At 38.5% G+C, this 24,001-nt stretch overlaps 1 protein-coding gene across 2 annotated transcripts in view; it reads right to left on the bottom strand.

Annotated features, from left to right (window-relative positions):
- RASA3 (RAS p21 protein activator 3) overlaps positions 1–24,001 on the bottom strand; it is a 1,807,402-nt gene that overhangs the window by 715,735 nt on the left and 1,067,666 nt on the right. The window lies entirely within an intron of this gene.

Genomic DNA, 24,001 nt, shown 5'->3' with positions numbered 1-24,001 from the left:
CCGACAGCATTTTGTAAGCAAAAGCGGAGCCGAAAAACTCCTCTGCAAACTCCGACCGACGTCTAAGTGTCCGTCGGTTGAAGGAAGCACAGGCTAGACAAGCTGCTACGTCGTGGTCTGGGCCTAAGCAAGGAAGGCAGTAAGAGTGGAAATCCTTATGAGGTATTTGTTTCCCACAAGTTAAACAGTTATTTACTTTTTCTGACATCGGCTGAGGCAAGAAAGAGTCCCCAACGGGGTACTTAGCTTTTTAGAAGTCTTCGGTAGTAGTAATCTCTGGATCTGACCGACCGGCACTTGCGAACAGCTTCTGCTTCAGGCACCGCGCGGCAAGAAAGACTGAGGAAAATGGCGTCGGCTGATGCCTTTATACCCAATTCACAGCAGCTATGACGTCGGGTGAAGTGCGACATCAGCCGAGGCCAGACCCAGACTTTGGAATCCGGCCGACCGAAGGGCTGCCTGAGGCAGGACAACCCATTTGTTAGGACTGCAGATGCATCCTTGAAGGACATCTGTGGTGTTGTCCGTCTTTACCATTAGTTGTCCTGGATGAAGGTAGTCCTTGAAGGCTGTCAGTGCATTCTGTACAGCTAGCATTTCTTTTTGATTGATATGAAGGTGCATTTGATTTGGGCTCCATTTGCCCTGAATGCACTTCCCTGCCAGATGAGCCCCCCATGCATAGTCTGATGCGTCAGTAGTTAGGGTTTGGGCGGCAGGGGGTGGCGTGAATTGCAGTCCCTTGTTTTGGTGGCAGGCTTCTGCCCACCATAGGAACTCAAGTTGCAGGCAAGGTATGATAGGAATCATTGTTTCCAGGCTGTGACAATGTTGACTCCATAAACGTTTTAAGCACCACGGACATTTCCTCATATGCAGTCTTGCATATGGAATTAGAAGAATGCAGGAGGCCATGAACCCCAAGGCTTTCAGTATTTGTCTTGCAGATAGCAGAGTTTTTGTGGCCACCTGTTTGAAGTAAGTCACCAAATGAATTTGCTTTTCTGGCATAAGGAAAGCCATCTGGGCAGTTGTATTCAAGCTTTCACCGAGGAATGTAATTTTTTGAGAGGGTACAAGTTGTGATTTCTTTTAGTTTATGGTGTACCCTAGACAAGTTAGAACCCTTTTGTTTTCTGCCTGAATTAGACAATTGTCCAGGTATGGATATATTTGAATATTTCTTTGCCTGCAGAATGCAATTACTGGAGCCAGGCACTTTGTAAATACCCTGGGTGCAGTAGATAAGCCAAAGGGCATTGCAGAGAACTGATAATGCAAATAGCCTGCTTTGAAGTGGAGGTATCTTCTGCAAGATTCCCTGATTTGGATATGCAGGTAAGCCTCTTTTAAATCTAGAGTTGCCAACCAGGCATCTTTGCCTAGCATAGGAAGTAACTGGTGAAGAGTCAGCATCTTGAATTTTGGAATGTCCAGAAAGGTGTTTAGAGTAGACAGGTCCAGAATTGGATGCCATGATTTGTCTTTTCTGGGTACCAGGAAAAGTCTGGAATAGAAACCTTGTCCCTTTTCCTCTTCTGGTACTAGCTGAATTGCCACCATGTTTAGGAGGGAAAGTACTTGTTTTTGAGCCTCTGCCCACTGATCTGGCCATCTATTTGGAGTTGGCAATGTGTGGAAATTAAATCTGTATCCCTGGGACACTATATTTAAAACCTATTTGTCCTGGGTTATAAGTTGCCAGTTTTTTGCATGAAGAGACAGTTTTCCCCCCAAAGGGGCAGCTAAGAGGTAAGTGCTTGGTAATTTTAAAGGAAAGTCATTGAGACTGTTTACCTTAGGGAGGTGTCTTGCTGTTTCCAGATTTCGAAGTGGAGGCACCCCATTACTTAGTTCTGAAAGTCCCTGGGAACTGAAACCTGGTGCATTTAGAATGTCTGGGTTTGGCTTGAGTGGCTCTGGAAAGAACTGGAAAAGACCAGTTCTTAGTAGATCAGTGCCTACTAAATCTTGGAGATTGTACCTGTAGGAAATCTTTCACAGTTTACATAGATTTAGCTTTATCTTCCATCTTTTTAAGAACATCTTCAGCCTTATTACCAAACAGACGGTCCTGCTGCAAAGAAGCATCCAACAATTTTGCTTTAACATGATCAGGCAGAGATTGCTCCTTAAGCCAAGCATGCCTTCTAAGCACAGACCCAGTAACAGCAGCCTTGCAAGAGGCCTCTAAAGAATCAAAACCACATTGCAAAGTATGTTTTCCAACTTGTTCAGCAGAATGCATTAAATCCTGTAATTCTTTATTTTCCACACAGTCAGAAATCAACATAATTTTCTGTTTAAGCAGTCACATGATATGCTGTTGATATTTTAGCATATGGAATTGACAGTTTAAAGCCCTGATTGCCAAGGTTGCAGAAGTATAAACCTTTTTACCCCATCTATCCAGCGCCCTTGAGTCTCTATCAGAAGGGGTACGATTTTTAGCAGTAGAAACCTTAATGCCCTTGGGCCCCTGAGAAATGGTTTCAGGGTCTGCAACAGGATTTTTGAAAAGGAATTTGTGGGACTCAGGAACCCTGTAGTATCTGTCTGGCTTACAAGGGGCCCGAGGCAGGGAATCAGGGACCATACTGGATTCTGAAAACACATCATCAACAATGTCTAGTACAGGAGGTATAGCCAAAGGCCTATGCTGAGGAAGAAGAAGGAAATCCCTAAGCCTCTTTTTGGATTCAGAAAAATCCTGACTTTCCCTGTGGAAATGCTCCCTTAAGGTATGTAAAGTTTCCCCAAAAGAGAAATCCTCAGGGGGAGAAGCAGAAGGAATGGAATCTTCTGCATCAGAGTCCTCATAAGTAGGCATGGACAAATCCTGTTCATTAGAAGAGTCAGAAGAAACAGAGTCCTGTTCAGAAGATTCACAGTCAAGGTCAGCCCTAGGCCTCTTGGAAGGGGGGGTTTGACTACCTCCTGATTAGAGTAATTAAATCTTCAGCCATTTTGATAATTTGTTTTTTAGGCACAGCGGCCTGAACATGTGGCGTAGGCATAGTTTTTTAGACATAGGTTGAGATTTTGGCCTTAATATTGAAGGTGATGTCGGTTTAATATACAAATCTGTAAGCCTGACTACACCCTCAGAAGCCGGTGCCTGCACAGCGGCTCTGGACCCATCCAAGGTAGAGACATCTGTGGGTTCAATAGGTGAAGCATCTTGCGGCATACCGGACTCCGAATGGGTCTCAGTAGTGGGCTGCGAATCAGAAGTAGCGGGTATCAGAGACTGCGAAAGTGCCTCACTGAGTACCGGCGAACTGGCGTTGTCGGCAGTTTTGGACCTCAATGGCCTGTCTCTTTTTCTTTGCGTTTTTCCGGTATTCCGGTAGTCGGATGGCTAACTGGTGTCATTTCTGGATAATTAAACAGAGAACCAAAATATTTAGAAGCAAAAATGTACCGACGACAGATAGTGTGCTGATTAAATAAAGCACAAAACCAACAGCAAGGTACGTCGTGGTCAAAGCCTAGGCAAGGAATACAGTACAAATGGAAATCCTTATGAGGTATTTGCTTCCCACAAGTAATACAATTATTAACTTTTACTGACATTGGTAAGGAGCAAGAAAAAGTTTCCCCAAAGAGGTACTTAGCTTTTTAGTTGAAGACTTCGGGTCTGAAACTCGAAAACGAAAATTTCAGGAGTCGGCCGATCGGCACTTGTGAACTACTTCTGCTTTGGGCACCGCGCGGCAATAAAGACTGATGTAATGGCGTCGGCTGCATGTTTTATACCCCTGAGGACCTGACGTCATGGAAGAAGGGACAGCATCCGACGCAGGATGCAAGACTTTGTTAATCAGGCCGACTGAGGGCAACCTGCCAGCAGATTACCCAAATGTAATGACTGCAACAGTGAAACACGAAGAACATCTTCATCCTGGTTCGGAACTCTTACTGCTGTAGAAAGAAAAAAATACTCTGGGTTACAGACTTCTTGTAGTGTACCTATGACTTCACTGCACTAATGAGCACTGCCTAACTAGTACCAGGGATAACTACCAATACTTATCCTACTTCATCAGTAATATGAAGGCTGATATATGCTACTGCTGTAAGCAGGATGCATCATGGAAAATATGTTTAAAAAGCCAGAAAATAAAGATTATTGGTAATACCTTATTAGTGGCCAAACGACACAGTTAAAAAAAAGTCCTTTCAAAACTGGATTCAACAAACATGGCACAAAAAAGGGCGTCATGTTGATATGACTTTAATAGGGTAGCTTAGCAAGGAAAACTAAGTGTACAAAGGATTGAATGAAACAGAGTCCACCTATGGAAGACCAACTGGAGCAAAACCCCAGAATCCAGAGAAGAGAACCCTGACATATTCTAAGTATGAGATGGATTGCTGACACTGCAGTACAGCAAAAGGAAGGTGCTGTACTCCTGAATATTTTGCCTTTGGATGAGACATTAAGCCGAGGCCCCATCTGCCTGAGTTGGTGGTAGCTCAGGTAGATGCCAATGATCCCACGGCATCTAACAAAAATTGTTGGTGTCCTTTATTTACCACAACATTAAAACGTTATTTACATATTTTCAAAATGTACATATTTACAGTCACCTATATACATGCTTCTATATTTTTGTTTACTATTTATCGTTTTTCTTATATCATCATCATTGTTATTTTTCCATAACTGACCCCCACTCTTCCTTCCACAAACAATCTAATTTTTCACAATACATCTACCAAAATCAGTTTCTTATTCAGTCCTTCATTTCAAATAACCCATATTACATAAATAAATTCTTACCTGTTCTTATAATATAAACACATAACATTCACATCTATATTATGTCACTGATAATCTCAAAAAAATTCTTCACACACTTTTTCCAGAGTTTCACTGCTCTATAACATTTCAAATAACATTTCAAAAAAACATTCTCTGTCTCATCCTCCATACAAAAATAAACATACTATTTCAACTTTCTTTTTATATGGCATATTCCCATTTACTGATAACATATTTATACCAGCCTCCATAGGAAATCATTACACTCTACTATCTTGGTACACCACATTTTCCTTAATTTAATGGCTTTAAACACTTCTTCTGGTAAAATTTCCCATGAATTTTCACAATAATATTGTTTCAGTACATTATTATACCACATCCTTATATCTTTCTCTATATCATCTATTTCCATTTTCCATGTTAATATTTTTCATGATAATTTTCAATTTCTTCATTTATATATTTTGTCTTTTTCTTATTTTCATCATCTCCCAGAACTCTTTGTTCTTATATTTAAACATTTTCACAATTAATTTTTCATTCTCTTCCTTTACCCACTTTAATACCCTATGCAAGTTTAAAGAAGCAGAATAAACAACTGGATTTAATAACCCTAATCCCCCTTCATCTTCACTCACTGGGTTTAATCTTGAACCCTACGTGAAAGAAAACACCAAATGCACAATTTTTTTTTCATATTTTTTCTGAGATCATATAAACATTTGACATATATGTTATTTTCCCCATTAATACAGAATTCACAAGATAAACCTTTTTTCCTGAATGCTAACTTACATGTCCTTCACATATGACATATCTCTTTTCACTCTTTTATCAAACCTTTCCATTGCATCATAACTACATAATTTTTCCCAAATTTTATCCCTAACAAAGACACAGTTTCACTGAAAAATACACAAAACACATCCCTGATTTTCACCATATCACCCATATCCTTTTATCTTTATTCAAGGTCATTCCTATTTCATTTAAACAACCATCCACAAAAAATAGACTTCTTTCATCCATATGTTATTTTCAGCAACTACAATTATATTATCTGTGTTAAGTCAAAACTACTGTAATCCTCACCTCTTTTTGCATCCCATATCTAGTATCTTTCATTTTATAATCTACTTTACTCACTTTTCACTAGCAATGCAAACAATATTCCCCTCATGCGACATCCTTATCAAATACCACACTTCATGCATATTATTTCACTCAGACACCCATTCACTAACACTCTCACTCTATTATTTTGATATGCTAAGAGATATACACTCTCCTTATTCTATTATCTATTCCATACTTCTCCATCCCACAAAGCATAATGTCGTCCTGTAGCAAATGTCTTAATGATATCAACTACCATAAGTTACACATCCTCCATTTTACTTATATCATCCACAATTTCTCCCACAACAAATAACAATTCTTGACATTCCCTCCCTTTTATACCACATATATTTTCTTCCATAACATCCCTCATCCTTCCTTCCATTTTACTCTGTATTATTCTCATAAAAATTATAATCTGCATTATTTAGCTGCTGAATCTCTACTTTTTTATTTCATGCTTCTCAGCTTTCCTCCATATAAATTTTAATATCCCACTACATAACTCTTCATAAATAAACCATTCTTTCAACTATTTATTCAGCATATTTAAAAAATTGCTAAGCCATTAATTTCTTTTGCATTCCATACCCTATCCCTATTCCACCTGGGCCTGATAATGAAACAACATTTACTTCCATAAGCACTTTATCCAATTCACTAACAGTAATTTGTTTTTCAAAATTTTCTTTAACTGATTCTAATTTTTTTTTTACTTTACATTTTTTATTTTCCTTCTTTTTACTCTTATACACACTTTCCACATGCTGTACTACAGTGCTCATAATTCATTCTTGTGTTTTTTTTCTCTCCTTTTACAGTTGTCATTTCCCTCATTATACTAATATCCTCATTTACTGTTTTACCCAGATATGCAGACACCTCCTCTCTTCTTCCTTGTAAATATCTCTGCAAAAACAGTAATGCCTTAATTTTTTCTCTATTTCCTTTATATATTTCTTTTCCATATCATAATACTCTCTTGTATTATTGCCTAAATTCTCTAACACATTTCTATACATTTTCCTATACTTCACATTTTCTTCCTTTCTTCCATCATCATACCAGTGAAAAAATACTTTTTATAATTCATTTTAAACACAATCCACCATTCAGATCAATTTTTATAGGAGTCTTTCATGGTTACATGATCCTTCCATAAACGCAGTACTTCCCACTCTCCAATTTCATCCCATAATTTCTCATCTATACTTTTTATTCCCTTTCCTGTTTTAATGTACCCCATATCTTCCATCATCTCCATCAATATTACTAGACAGTCTGCAAAACCCATCACAGCTGTATCACCATCTGTTACCCCCAAGCCTTTCGATAATAAAAAATAGTCAATTTCAGATCCAAGTGTCCGCTTCTATAAGTCTGTTCACTTTTGTTCCAATAATTTACCTCATTGTTATTCATATTATTTCCTGATTGTTTTATGTCTTTCTCTTTCTTTTTAGATTCTACCCTTAAATCACAAAGTCCTCTGCAATTGTAATTTTCATGTCAACCACCACAGTTTAATATTTGATGAAACAGATTTGTTCATTCATTGCTAGTTATACATCCATATCATGCTATAATTCTATAAACATGTTGTCTCCACTTCACAACCACAAGTTAACTTTCCGGTTCTGACCAATGTTACATTAAAGATTTTTACCTTTTTTTTTTTTACACAAAACAGCCATGCCAGGGCAACGTTCATTCCCCAAGTTCCATATTGTATTTCCACCCCTCAATTTTTCTGTCTGCAGTATTTCTTCAGTTGTCAGAAATCTTACATCCTCTAACAGAATAACATCTATATCACATTTAGCATACCATTTCAGTATCCCTAGCCTTCTTACAATGTTAACACTGTTCACATTTACTGAAAGTACACTAAAAATTGTTGCTTTTTCTTCTTTTTAAATTTAGGGAAATTTTTTTTTTAATTATAGTTTTCTTATTTTTACTCTTTCCCAAACTGAATATTTTCCTATGTTTATGTACAAATAGTCCTTGATCCCCGGAATCATATTTTTCACTGGCTAGAACTTCAAAATAATAATTAGCATCAATCCTTTTTCCTGACCTCTCTTCCTACATGCTCTCTCTCTCATTTTTCCCCTCCATATTTTTTCTTCTTCACCTAAACCCACTCCTGTAGCCTCTTACTGTCCTTCCTAATTTATACCCCCCCTTTACTTTTTGTTTTTACACAACCTGCATTCAGGCACACACCTTCTTGCTGCATGCCCCCCCCCCCACACTGGTTACATTGTACCTTGTCATTCACAATCATTAATTAAATAAGAAAAGTCCCCAGAAAAGAAACATGACTCAGGCTAGCCATATCTCATTGTCACTTGATTATCAGCCACAAAAATAACATATGGCAAGGGTTTCATCATTTTTTTTTCACATTTCAAAAGAGCTTTCAATCTCCACCATCCATTCTATAAGTTTCTGTCTTCTCTAATTTGCACAATTTTATCAACAGTTTCACAGAGACCCTGCATGCATTTTTGACACAATCTTCTTCCAGTTCTTCAGTTCTAAACTGCAAAGTAATACAGTTTTAACATACCAGAAAGCAGATAATTGTTCCATGGATTAATGTCCTTTTTGTTACACCATTCCAGATATTTCATCATTAGTCCATCAGTTTCAAATGTTGTCACAAAAAGTGCCTGTCTCTATACATATCAAAGACCAAATTTATTGAGTTTTAAAACCTAGAACAGTTACTAAATTATCCCTGTATAACATCAGTGTATTGCAGTGTACATTTTTTGTTCTTATTCTCACAGTTGGTCTTCTCTTCTTTTTAAAAACAGTTTTACTTACAGTTTATTGCTGCTCTCCTTTTTGGCCTGTGACACTGCTTCATAAGTTTTAACTAGTGCACTCCCTGCTGCCACATCACCTAGTTCCTTTTCCCATTACCATCCTCAACACTTCTGAAAAAAGTTATCTGCCACCTCACCCCATTAAACAGCAAAACTGTCACCTGGAAAATCCTGGTTGATTTTAAAAGAATATCATCTGCAAGCCCTCCTGACATCAGTTCTGTTATCTGTGCCACTTCAAAAGACTTGCTTACTTCCTTCTCCATGGAGACAGCTAGACACTGCTCATTTGTAACATCCAATGCATGGAATCTTTTGTCTACATTCCAGTGCTCCATATTGAAAAAAAAAATTCTCAAAATTCTCTCTTTCCACCTCCAATCTCTCCACAGATTTTCTGTATCTCCTCCTCCATGATGCTGCTTCCCTTAAGCATCTTTCTTGCTGCTGTAGGAGCCCTCCGGCACCATCTACCAGCTCCAAAGAATACCGGAAGTTTCCCAATACCCTGGTCAAATTTCCCCTAGTACTATAAATACACCTCAGGTCTCCCCTTTAAAGAGGCTACCAGCCTAGTGGGATTAACCAGGTCAAAGGATAAATAAATAATATCTGTAAATAGTATGTTTATAATATGTAATGCTGGTATTATGTAATGCTGTATCTGCTTACCCTTGGAGCTTTTCTCCCTGGGCCTCCGCTGAAAATGGACATGCATCCAATCGGACTATCCCGGTCAACAAATGTAAAATAAAAATAAAAATAAATAAATAAAAATGAAAACAAAATTGACTAATATCAGGACCAATGACAAAGATGGGTTACAGAGGCCACAATGCCCCTGCCAATCTGAAAAAAGAGGCCAAAAGGAACCATTTGGATAAATTCCAAATCTGACCACAGGCAGAGACTAAATAACATGCAAAAAATAAGGACAGTGATAAGACCAGAAACACATGAACGTCTAAGGTTTGGAAAATCCTGCAGAATGGAAGACAGCAAATTACAGAACATAGGGAAAGGCTAAGGAAAAGCTCAAGAGGAGGGAGGTAGGCTGTCCCATAAAGTCATCTTCTCTATGAACTGAGAAAAGATCAAGTTCAAAAGTTGACATGTGATGTTAAAACATGACTGAAAACCATTAGCGAAACCTTGCTCAAAAAACAGCAGGAAAACGGTCTTAGTGAACACTGAAGCTGTACTATAATCTTATAACTACTAGATTAATCATCATAATGATAAACAATAATGACCAAAGGATCTTTTAATGAATTTTAATACGACATTGAGCACTTTCATTCTTAAAGATAACGACAAAGGATTGAAGACAGAATGTTTCCCCAGTTCAGAAGCAGACACAGTGGCGGCTGGTGACTTCAAATTAAAGGAGGGCTGCAGGAGACAGTTGAATGGGTGGGGCCAATGGGAAGGGGTGTGGCCAAATAGAAAGGGGGTGGTGCTATGCCCAAAACCACAACAACTGGAACTTTAATTAAATACGCTGCCATGTGTTCCAAACAGTCATTACGAGAGTCCAATCAAGACAAAATGATGTGTAGAAGAAAAAATATATATTTCAATGCATTGGCTACATGACAACTTACTTAATATCCAGATGGAAACAGGTTGTGAGGCATGAAAAAATAAATTACTTTTTAAATACATTACTGGAATGCCAGTCAAAATCAAGTATAAAAAAACAAGAAGCACTCAATTCAAACCACTACTCCTTGCACTGCAGTTCTAATTATAATTTATATTCAGCTTTATAAAATTACCAAGTAACATGCTGAAAGTGGAAATCTCTGTGATACCCCCACTTGTAAAAATGTTCCTTATCCAAAAAAGACCTGCTGCCTGACACAACTATCTACTTGTTTCATGGGGAAGACGTGATCAAAGTAAAAAATGAACAGCAAACAAGAAACAAGCTCAAGATAAATTGCTTAAAGGATTACTGCATAGGTTATGGACCACACATGATAGATTGGCATTCTGTTTAGTTTACGGGTAAGCCTGCAAAGATGACTGCAAGTCTCCAACAAATGTAATGAGCTTCTAAAAATACTGTAATCCTGTCCTTTTATTACAAATACTGTCATATGCATTTCAATACCCAAGGCTTATACATCATCTAGTTATGTAAATATTCTCGGCATGGCAACAACGAAAAGGCTTTCAATGCTGGTAATTCTTTAACAGTATGCTTATTAAAGCTTACTTGCATCTTACAATCTCCGACAAGCTTACCTGATGGTCATTAAATCACTGCTACTTAAACAGAGCAACAGAGCACTGTGACAGCATGCATTTCCTGAATAATAAGAAGCATAAATCAACAGTATAAAAATATGACAGAAAACCAGAACATTCTGCAAAATCAAGGACAGATGAAAAGCCACGGTCGTACTTGTGGTTTACCTTGGATGGGGGAATACTCTGCACACTTACACTGCATAACTGCTCCTTGCCTTCGTTGGACACATCCAGAGCCACTACAATGGGGAGTATATCACAATTTAAAATATCTCTGTCTGTCAGTGATGGCTCTGACACTCATACCTCTCAACTTCAGAGCAAGAAATCTGGACAAAGCCATACACAGAACTAGAAGTGGGACACAGGCCCAAAAATAAGGACAATTTTTAAATATTGCTCTTATTAACTTAAGATAATAGAACAGTAGTAGGTCTTGCATTAGTACAAATTTTCTGAAGGATATGAAATCTGAAACTCAAATGTCTGTCATTATTTTCTAACTTCAATCTTTAATGACTTGCCACTAATTTGCCAGAAAACCACAATTTTACAGACCAAAATGTGATGCAAAAATATAAAGTTGCCACACAATACAACTGGGAACCTGTCAAAAAAGGGACACCTTTTTAATATTAACACTGTTAACTTGAGCAGCTAACAAAATAAGAGCATCTACATGCATTTCTGAAATAAAAGTAATCTATAACTCTGATCATTACAGTTATATATAATTGTAAACCCTCCACGTTTTCTTCCAAAATTGCCATTTTGAGGAGGGATTATTAGGGGAGAGCAACATTTTGAGCCAAAATTGGGGACAATGGAGAGGTTTGGATATTCCTAATTCTACAAAGTGATTTGCACATACCTCTCAACCTCTTAATGCAGGAAATCTGGACAAGGCCAAATATATTGGGGGAACATACAAGCACTACTAAAAATTGCTCTTGTATAAACTTAAGACAATTGATAGAATAACAGGTCTTGCATTAGCATGCATTTTTCTGAGGGTTATGAAGTCTGAAACTCAATGTCTGTCATTTATTGACTTAATTCCTAAATGATTTGCTAGAAAACCACAAATTTTATGAGGAACAAACCAAAAATAAGAAGCAAATATCTATTCATTCTGCAAACATATGGATAACTGAGAGGTATAGTTCAACCAGGGCTGTTTGAGTTTGCTACCCCCCCCTCACAAAATCATGGTCAAATGGAGCCTCCCCCTGCAGCCATTCCAATGTCCCATTCCTTGGTTATTTTGCCCCATTTACCATAAACACTGTAATGTGCATACTGATTTACTTCTGTGATGATTTAGATTTCATTTGAAAGTTTTATTTTGCATTTTACAGCACAAACTCTAACAGATATCTGTTAAACAAAGCAATGCAGTCTCACAATGAAAATAGACAGCATTAAAACTTCTCTGCCCTTGAAAGTCACATGCATTGAAACCCACATTCAAAGATTAACTTTGGGCTGTTTTCAAAATCATTGGCCCCTTGAACATGAAACATACACATGATCGTTGATACACCTTCCTGACTGTATTACATTATATTCCTTGTACAATACAGTGCAGTTGTTAGAGGGCATTTTAAATTTATTGTTTTGAACATTTTTCCAGTAAACAATGAAACAAAATGCATACACTAATGACAAAACTGCCCAATTCAGAACATTTCCATCATAAAAAGTCTACTCAACCTTCTATAGTCCACCAGTATCAGTAAATATGCACAATCTCTGAAGTAGTAAAATCCACATTAAAGAAATCTGTAACTAATAAAGAGGTTGCTGCTAGCAAACAACTTTATATGTCATTGTTTCATCTACAAATAAAGTGCCTGTTGCCCTTGAAGAATAAATTGCCTATGTTGCATGCATTAAAAAAATGATAAGCTAGTAATACCGCAATAGGGAATGTATAGCAAACTGATAACAGGTTCATAGTTACTAGCTATCTTTGCCAAGAAGGACTGCAGCATCCACCCCCTTTACAAGGCAGTACAGTATCAGCAATTCATCTACATACTGTAGGAGAAGAACCCACAGCCTTCTGCATCACAAGCAAGTACACTACCTGTTGTGCTATTAACAATGCAAGCAGACTTAGCATAAGCAGACTAAACTTTTGTTCCCCTGCAGCTCTCAGCTCCTTGTAAAATCTACTCGACACTCAGCTGTATCTCTGAACTTTGCAGCACAGGAAATCTGGAAAAAAGCCAAAATTTATTGGGGGGGGGACAAAAGGTCAAAAACCAGGGACACATTTTAAACATTGCTTGTATAATGTTGGAAAGTTGCCAGAATAAAATGCTGCGTTACCACCATACATTTCACTGCCACGTCTTGAACTGAGGGGACCCTGTGCAAAACAGTCAGGGCAACATACTACTATGCCAAATCAGCTGTTTTGTGAAAGAGGAAGACGGAAACTTAAATGGCTACCATTTAGTGAATTCAGTTCTCACCATAGCACAGCTGTCAACCTCTTAGTACAAAACACCTGAACAAAGCCAATAATGGGTGAATACAGCCCCCAAACATATTCAGTGAATTCAGTTCTCACCATAGCTCTCAACCTATTAGCAAAAAACACCCAGACAAAGCCAGTAATGGGGAAATATAGCCCCCAAACATATTCAGTGAATTCAATTCTTACCATAGCTCTCAACCTTAGCACAAAACCTGGATGAAGCCAATAATGGGGGAATACAGTCCCAAAAATAGGGACAAATTTCAAATATCCATCTTATACACTTAGAAAATTGCTAGAATAAAAGCTTTTGTGTTACCATGCACTTTCTGAAGAATATGAAGTCTGATATTCAAATGTGTGTCATTTTTAACATTTGTTAACCAGGAAAGTCTATCTTGGAACAAAAGCTAATTTTTAGCAGAGGCCCATGGAGAAACACTCCAGACACATGGCTTTGTAAGATGGGAGGACACCACAGGAAACAAAAACAGGGAGGGCATACAGACTCCACACAGAAGGTAAGGCATCCGAGCCAAAAACCAGAGAACATGTAGTTGTTAGGCAACAATACTACCACTGCACCAGTGCACTACTGGCTTTGCAAGGACACAAAAATACAGAAACCACAGATTTTATGAGGAACAGAACAAGTATGAGGGAAAAATCTGCAACATTTTTACAAATAGTGGTGGGTAGGGAATTCAGGCTCTTGCCACCTGGGCCCAAGGTGCAGGGTTCAAGCCTTATTCTCTACCCACCACCATGTAGCACCTGGGGCATTTCACATACACACACACACACACACACACACACACACACACACACACACACACCCTACCTGGATAGATGTAGATCCCTTCGTTGCATGCGCGAAGGTCCGCTATTTGCGATTGTTTTTTATTTCTTCTTTTCTATTTTCTTTTTTTTCTTTTTTACAGCTGGGGGGGGGCTGTAGTCTGGCAGTCCAATAGCATGGGTCGCCCCTGCAGACACGACTATAATGAGCCTGTCCAGGAAATGGGCTAATTAAAAATTTAATAGAGAAAAATCCTCAGAAACTGGAAGGAAATGGGTCAATAATAGGTAAAGTTAAGATAGACAGTCAGACTCTTCCTAAATCCACTAGGAAGAAAAGACCATCCTGACCTGGAAACTAGGGAACTAACATATGAAGATTATTAAACAGGTATATAAAAAACAAGCAATCAGATGGGACAAGAACACACTCTGCATATACATATATGTGTGTGTGTGTGTGTGTGTGTGTGTGTGTGTGTGTGTGTGTGTGTGTGTGTGTGTGTGTGCATGTGTGTGCATGCATGCGTGCATGCATGCATTGATGTAGGTGTATGGCATTACATTTCATGAGATGTTTTGTTTATGTAAGGAAAAATCAGCTGATCAAACAGCACCGTCTTTTCCTGAGCGAGATTGTGGTACAGCAGTGAGTGTGAATTTTCCCCACTGTAGTGCGATCTCGGAGTTGGCATATTTATTTAGCAGGAGGCTTTTTTTTATTCGACCTTTTGAAAGTTGATGATTTTTAGTTCAGTATAATAACATTTAGATGAAATGTCATACACACACGAACGTATATTATATATACTCTCAATGCATAGGTACAAAAGATATGATTGCGGAGTCCCTGCTTCAGTTGTGAACCAAGGGTAGAAAGTGACCAGGGTTGGTTACACCTTTAATCATAAAAAACAAAAGGAGGAGGGATATATGAAAATTGGGTTAACTGGTAGACAAACAGGAAGTTACTGTGAGGAAGAAAGAGACAAATTTACATAAGAGCCATTGTAATATCAAGTCAGACAGAGTTCCTATAGGTAAAATGGAAACAAGATCAAGCAAAACAGGACTGCAATGAGAACTACTACTCCTGACACCATGCTAGAACATGACTGGTAGAAAGGACAACACAGCCCCAGCTCTGGATGGCTCATAATCAGAGCTCCTGAATATAAGAGTAACAAGAGCTATGATGGACATAAAACAGAGTAAATCAGGGCAGATCAGTGCATTCCTAAAATTTCAGTACAGATTAAATCAGGACAGACCAACACACTCCTAAAAGCTCAAGAAAAATATATAATACATGATATACAACATATAATTATGGATCATGGGATGGGTAAAGGCCAATCTCTAATCAACTGGGATAGCATAATTTGAGCACAAAAAGGGAAATGGACTTAAAATGGCCTGCAAGGGCAGTTAGCCTAGAACTTACCTATAAACTTATAGAAAAGGAGGAACCTTAGTATTGCATAAATATTATTGGAGAGTTAGATAAGGTTAAAGAGAACAAACAGTCCCAGCTTTGAACCCAACTCCATAGAGATAATCTGACTGTACCAATTACCTGAGAGGGTTTAACTATCCTGTAACATGTGATCTGCTGCAAGAGGCATGAGACAGCTCTCTGAGATCCTATAGCTTGCAACTGTTACAAACTATGGCTAAGATATAAGGGTGTAGGTGCAACAGGATGCCTACATCCATGTGGATAATTCAATTACCCCATAAATTCTGTGTAGAATGTTAAGATGCAAACTCGTGATGTCTGACCTCATGCTCCACTTAGAATTCCTAAACTGATATCCTCTGGATTTTTGATATATAGAGAAAAATATGGCCCTGCTACTTTCCTTGACACTACCCACAATTGCAGACTAGACTTGTAATTCAATTAGCCAACACTGTCTGAGATACAGTGCAAAGCATAAGCCTACAAGTTTTAGGGTTATGGGCAAAACAACATTGGCAATTCAGTTACCCTAAAATAAATCACTGAGTGACAAGATCAAAATTCTACAACTTCTAGAAGTATGCATGCTTGTAAATCAGTGACCCCCAAATGCTACAGGTGTAGGACAGGATAAGAGCCTGCTATGTCTAAGGCTACACAGAACTGCACAGTCGTAATTATGTACCCCAGAATACATGATAGCTGGAGAAGTATGACAGTCTGCAGCCTCAAAGGTTATGGCAATGGAAAGCTGACTGCTTGCAAGGTCATGACCAATCAAAGCACAAAGTGCAGCTGCTCAAGCAATATGAGGCTTAGGCCCTTGTTGAAAGGCTATTCACTATACTGCTCTAAACAGTCAATTACTCCGCATACCTGAACTACAGGGTAAAATAGCAGTCTGGTGCTCACAGCGTCCTCAGTTCAGCGTTGGTAATTAACTCATCCCATAATACTTGAGATGTATGTGAATGACCGGGCTCTGCTTGTAAAAGCTTTGTCCTGAAATCAAATGCAATGTTAATGACATGGAAGAAAGAGTTAACCCAGCTAAAGGATTAGTTTCAGTACTGAAAACCTTGACACCTAACAGATGTTGATATCAACCAATGAACATTACTGAAGGATGGTCGACCCTGAAGAAAGGATTACAGACAAATGAAGCAGTTGACCCTTACTGGTCTTGATGCTGACAGACCAGATCCAAGGAAAGAAGCAGGCTTCCAGAAACATGTCTGCTCAGCACAGAATCAGCCACAGAAAACACAGATACTGACTCATAAAGGACTAGAGCAGAGTGAAGTCAGGAGCGAGGATTCATTCATCCCAAGAAGAGGTCAAAACCTAGAGAACAGAAGCCAAAGCCCTTGATGTTGCTGTAAGGGAAAAATGTTGTCTCTGCATCCCCACATCAGACCCCCTAAACAATATCTTAGTGAAGAAGCTAAAGACAGGCTCTGAGTAACCTCAACAGACACCAGGTAGTCCTACAGTGCACTGATGAAGTCTTATGGCTGAAACTGGTATACTGTTTTGATATTCCTGTTGTGATGTGGTCCCATTGTACTTTGACTCACATTAAACTTCATTTGCAAGCTGACTTTGGTGTGCTGGCTATTTTGTGTATAAATGACTTCTGTATTAAACCCACGAACAAGATTCTGTCAGGAATTACCACCAATGATTATGGCAGCCCAAGGGAACTCCACACTACAACTGACATCAAAGCAGAAAGCTGTTAGTGACAGAGTCTGTTAGATCCAGTTCTGATAAACATAGAACAATAATAGAAAGTTTTTGTAAAAAAAAAAAAAAAAATGAGAAAGATTACATAAAAGTAACTGGTAAAACACCAGCATTTGACTCTGATGCTGCTCATACAGGCAAGGGCACCCGCAGCCAGATGCAAGGGGGTACTTGCACCCCACCTGAATTTTCTTACAACAATACATTTTTCCATTATTTTAACATCTCCACTGAACGATGCAGGCTTTTCAACTTACTTTTTTTTCTTATGTAAAGCCTGCATCACTTGGAGGAGATGTTATTGGAGGTTGCAGTCACATGATGTGCATTTGACGAGCCTCTCAATTCCTCCTTAAACTGTTTGCATCTCTACGTCTGCAACCGTTAGTTGCGTTACGTAGAGTTTGGATGACTGTGGGCAGCAGAGAGATTCACATGCATCCATTCCTGATCTCAACTGATCAAAAGTATCATTGTAACTCGTGTGGTGGTGTGGTGTGTGAATGCATTTTGTTTTAATTAAAACAACTGAATGTAGGTAATGGTCCGAGTGATCATCACAGTCCAGACCGACCACTCCTGAGTAAATTTTTTTGTACAACACTGACTAAATCATGTTCATGGCAGCTTCCAGCTTGGTGCCAAAACGTGAAAGTGGCGCAGTTGAGATGGTCATGGAGGGAGTATATTTATTTTTCTCCTAGTGTCTGTCTAGTGCCGTCCTCATTCCCATTCCCAATCCCACCCCATCCCAATGCCCGGACTGCAGACAGTTCCTGCAGCTTACAGTTTCTCTGCTGCATCCACGATGCAATGCCCAACCCCACCTGCCTAGTAGTTAAATTACTTGCAGATGGCCTTTTCGCCTTCCACATTCCTGGAGGTGGTTCCCGTGGTCGTTACCGGACTGCTGGTGGAGATTGCTGGAGTGGAGTCGGAGACTGGGAGTTGGGACAGCCACACTTTTCTGTACAGCACTGCTACAAAAAAAATGGTGCAGATTATTTAAAAGCACATAATACTGTGCTGTAGATCAGGAGGGAAGATGACAAGCATTCCACCTTACTGACTCAGTATTATGAGGGTCAGAGACAGGGCATGTAGAGTGCAGGAGAAAGTTATTTAGCACTAAATATTTTACCATTAAACTGAATTTTCATCACAGAATTGCTTTTTTATGTAATATTGCCTAAGCTGAATTTAAACCTGAAATTCTCAGCTAAAATATTTCAGATCCTTACCAGTATCAAATATCTTATCTTGCTAAATTGTGCAATTTCAGCAGAAATACTCTAAAGTTTTATTTTCTACATAAATTAGAGGAAGAAAAAGATGCATATGAGGAATAAGTTATCAATTTACCAGCATTACAGTTTTGTCTCTACTGTTGTACTGAGCCATTAAAATAAGCATGATGTGATGAAGGGACGAATGCATGCATTAATTATGTCTTTCTCCAGTGCCTACTTTATCTTTTTCAGGGTTGCAGAGGAGCTGGAAACTGTCCCAACAATCAGTGGGCATAAGGCTGAGAATTCGTCTAGGGAAGGACACTAGTCCTTTATCATGCACTGCTTTCACACGTGCTGGCAATTTACAGGACAGCTAGTTCACCTAATGGCTCATCCTTGGGATACTGGAAGAAACTGGGGTACCTGGCAAAACCCATTTGGCACAACAACAGCATGCAGACTTCATATAGAAGGCACTTTAGCTGGCTAGTGTGACCAGAATGTATCTGTCTTGCTCATTCCTTTGTAACTCAGAGACTGCAGAGCTAGAATAATCTAAATATAGAGGGGGGAGGTTGGCATAATGGTTAAGGTCTTTACTTTACGGACACATGGTACAGGGTTTGACTCTCACTTGGGGTAATTGACTAGACTTAAAATGGTCCACAAAGGCAGTTAGCCTAATAGTAATCTATGTACCACAGAGTGTAACTAAAGTTAAAGAGATGCATCATGCATACCTCTCAACAGTGCAGAATGTCCAGATTTCTGTCTTATATTTTTGGTCTGTTCCTCATAAAAATTATTTTTTTTAATTTTTTTTTTTTGTCAAATCACTAGCATGAGGTAAGGATTAAAGTTACTAAATAATGACATGCAATTGAGTTTCACACCATATCCTTCAGAAAATGCATTCTAACACAAATCCTATTATTCTAGCAACTTTCTAAAATTGTTCCTAGTTTTGTACCTTTGTCCCCAACAGTATAACAGGCTTTGTCCAGATTATTTGTGCTAAGAGATTGAGAGGTATGGTGTGTGTGTGTGTGTGTGTGTGTGTGTGTGTGTGTGTGTGTGTGTGTGTGTGTGTGTGTGTGTGTGTGTAAGAGGAAGGTAGCATATCCCTGAGCTATTCAGGTCTTTGCAGAATGTCCAGATTTTTACCCCACATTCCTGCTAAAAAGGATTGAAGTTGCTAAACAGTGACAAGATATTTGAGTTTTAGACATATCATTTAGAAAAATGCATACTAATAAATCATGTTATTTTAGCAATTTTACAAGTTCATGAGAGCTATGTTTATAATCTGTCCCCATTTATTTTAGGCTTTGTCCAAATTTCTTGGACTAAGAGGTTGAGGTGTGTGTGTGTGTGTGTGTGTGTGTGTGTGTGTGTGTGTGTGTGTGTGTGTGTGTATGTGTGTGAGAGAGAGAGAGAGTGAAATGCCCTATTTAGAGTTAGCAGGTGGAATTTTTTGACGTGCATTTTCAAAGAATTGTGAGTTTCAAGGAAAGAGAAGCTTACTGCTGCTCATGCTAAATCTGCTTAAAATGTGCAACTGTTTTGTTTAGCAAATGGTGTCACGATTGTGGTACAGCATTTTAAAGCAGTGTTAGTAGCACAGCAGGTAGCATGCTTTCATCTTGATGCAAAGGGCTGTAGGTTCTATTCCTACAGCATATATATTTGCATTTTAAGGGGGTATGGTACTGCAGTCTTTAGTATGTCCTCCTTTGGATGAGATGCCTAGTAACTATGAACCTGTTTATCAGCTTGCCACCCATTCCCTACTGTAATATACAAGCTTGCCATTTCTTTTGATGTAACACAGGCATTTTATTCTTCAAGGGCAACAGGCACTGAATTTGTAAATGAAGCACTGAAATATAAAGTTGTTTTCTAGCAACAACCTCTTCATTGGTTTCAGATCTCTTTACTGTGGAATTATTCAGATGACTTTTACTTCTGCAGATATTCTGCATATTGATTGATACTGGTAGATTGTATGATAGAAGTTTAAGTGGCCCTTTATGCTTGAAATGTTCTGAATTGGGCAGTTTGTCATTGCATATAATTTGTTTCATTGCTTAAAAGAAAAATGTTCAGAACTATAAATTTAAAACACACTTTAACAAGGGGTGCTGTATTATACAAGGGATATTATATAGTATAATTAATACAATCAGGAAGGTGAATCAAACAACGTTTGCATGGTTCTAAAAATGTGTGCAAGGAGCCCATGATTTGAAAACAGCCCAAAGGTAAACTTACCCTGCCACTGGCCAGATGCAGTTTTTTTGAATGTGGGTTTCAATGCTGTTTCAGTGAATGTGGGTTTCAAAGGTAGAGAAGTTTAAATGCTAAGTCTGTTTGCATTCTAAGACTATTGCTTTGTTTAGGTTTAGTAAATGTCTATCAATGTCTGTGCTACAAATTTTGAAATAAAAGTTGCAAATCAAATCCAAATATCTGTAATCATTGTAGAAGTAAAGCATAAAACAGTATGCACACTGAGATAGTTGAACAGTGTCTATGGCAAATTGGGAGAAATAGCCAAGTAATAGGACACTGGAATGGCTGCGTGGGTGGGGGTGGGGGCTGCGTGGGCAGGGGTCTGGGTTTGCACCCCCCTGCAAAAAATCCTGCAGGCTTCCTTGCATACAGGTTACACAAAACTTGCAGATAGAATACCAAATCTGCTCTTAACATTACTAGGACATGTAAAACAGAAGATAATGTTCTCTCAATACACAAAAAGCACCCAGAGCAGTAAAGAGGGCATACACAAGCTCTACATAAAGTTTAGCATCATTTTAGGAGAGAAGAACAGCATTCCCCAAAATAAGACTTCATTGCATCAAAAGAGTACATTCAAAGGGAAAATATTCCACATACTTTTTGTAAACCAATACATACTGGTGGAGCACTTAGTATAAAAATAAGAAGAATTGCCAAAGCAACACTGTCTAAACATAATCAGAACTCCCTGTACAGCTAGAACTTACATAGGAGGGTACATACTGAAGAAAAATATTTCCAAGAATGAAAAGTGTTGGAGAAGTCAGTCAGAAAACGACATAGGAAAAAAATGACCTTAAAATGAAAAAAAAAAAAGTCTTAAGTGACTCAGATAATAGAATAATGTAATGTATACATCCAGGAAATATTCATGCAAGAAAAAAACACTCAATAAAAAGCGAAAAATCCAACAGCAGCCTGAGAAAGCGATTGTGCTGATGTTTTTCAAATGAGATCTAGGTCCTTCCTCACACAGGTTTGTGAGTAAAGTGAAAATGTTTGTAGGCCTGGGAAAGTTTTAGCTGTTTAGCTGTCCAAGTTCTACCTGTCTCAGTTCCTACAGGTAGAGGAAAAAGGACCAAGTCCTATTACATCAGAAGTAACGTAAAAGAATACAACTGAAGTGAATGTTTAACATACCTCTCAACTATCCAAATTTTCACAGAATGTCCTGATTTTTGTATCACATTTTTGATCTGTTTAATATAAAATGCATGTTTTTCTGGCAAATCACTGAGTAGTGAAGTCACTAAATTATGGCAGACATTCGAGTTTCAGACTTTATATCCTTCATAAAATGTTATTCTAACAACTTTCTAAGATAACAAGAACAATATTTAAAATCTCTCCCTATTTTTGGGCCTCTCCCCAATATTTTTAGCTTTGTCTGGATTGCTTGTACTAACAGGTTAAGAGGTATGATGTTTATCAGTCTGTCCAACAAAGCATACAAATAATGGCTAGTACATGGCTGTGTACTGTGGCCACTTCTTTTTGGACTAGTCTTCTGATACAAATGTGGGAAACTGGCAATGGAGGACTAGAAGTACGCTGCGGACTGTACACCAGGTAACATAATTTCAGTAAAAGACTATAAAATATGCTGCAGACTACACACTAGGTAATGTTACTTTAGTAAAAGACTACAAGTATGCTGCAGACTGCACACCAGGTAACATTATTACTGTAGTAAAAGACTATAACTATGCTGCAGACTATACACCAGATGACATTATTAGTTTAGTAAAAAGACAAGTATGCTGCAGACTGCACACCAAGTAACATTATTACTTTAGTAAAAGACTGCAATCATGCTGCAGACTGCACACCAGGTAACATTATTAGCTGCCAACGTTCTCCATAATGGCTTACAAAAACACATAAATGATGGCAAAAAAGGATAATTGTTGCCGATTGGGAGCATTGTTAGCTTCTCAACAGTAGTTGATGATGTGGCTGAGCTTGTTGATGGTCTCCTTTGGCCATAACCTTGGTAAGAACCTTTGAATTATGTTTATGAGATAAATGGTCAAATCATTAAAAATAAAGATCGAGAGAGCTCTAACCAACAACTTTGGAAGGCATATTCTTTAGGCCATCTAATTCAAAAGGACATGCCCCGTCTCAACACGGAGATCAGTGTACCCCTTTGTATTTCATCTGACACATTTCTGAATGTGTGCTGTGGTTTACAGCCTTCAAACAAGGCATGTGAAAAAATTATAAAAGGCACAATCATTCCCCAATAGAAAATACACACGGTTGGAAACCAAGCTATTCAGAAAGGATTCAGGAACAGACGTATTCTACTTCTTGTAAGTTACTAAGAGATGATCATGTAAGACGTTCTTGTTTCCCAAAGGCTCTGGAAGTGTGGAGTCACTCTCACAAATATCAGGATACTGTTCAAGACTGCCATTCTAGCCTTGGACACATACATGAACTATTTAAACACGTCTCTCGGCATCTCCCCAAGGGTGGAATATCCAAGGTCATACACCACAATGAGGGCAGCTATGAGATTACACTCGTATTTGGGATGAAGAGCATTAAGGGCTCTGGTCAACTTTTTTTTCTTCTGTTTCTCTTTCTCTTTTTTTTCTTTTTAATGCATAGTGGAGGTGTTACGGAGCCACAGAATGTGTAGCTCTACATTCTGATGAAGTCAGCCTGTGGTTGCTGACGAAAGTGCTTAATTGTTGTGGTTTCCCAAATAAAAGTTTTTGAGTACAGGACTGTCAGTGTTTTTTTAGACCCTACACTCAGTTTCTCTCTTCACACTGAAAATATCACCTTTAAGTTTATAACTCAAATGCAACTTTGTTACCATATTTCATATCTGCCATCTCCCGCAGCATGGCTAGTCATTGCCTAAAGTATTCTCACACCAAAACTGGAACATGGTCACCCATTGCTCTTACTACACTCAGCCCAAATTACCTAAAAACTGCAAATCACTGAAAACAAAATATTCAGACTTGCTCTTCTGGCAAA

This window comes from Protopterus annectens, chromosome 5.part0 (assembly GCF_019279795.1).
Source record: "Protopterus annectens isolate FY-2018-M chromosome 5.part0, PAN1.0, whole genome shotgun sequence".
Taxonomy (NCBI): Eukaryota; Metazoa; Chordata; order Ceratodontiformes; family Protopteridae; genus Protopterus; species Protopterus annectens.
This window is presented reverse-complemented; position numbering and strand designations above follow the sequence as displayed.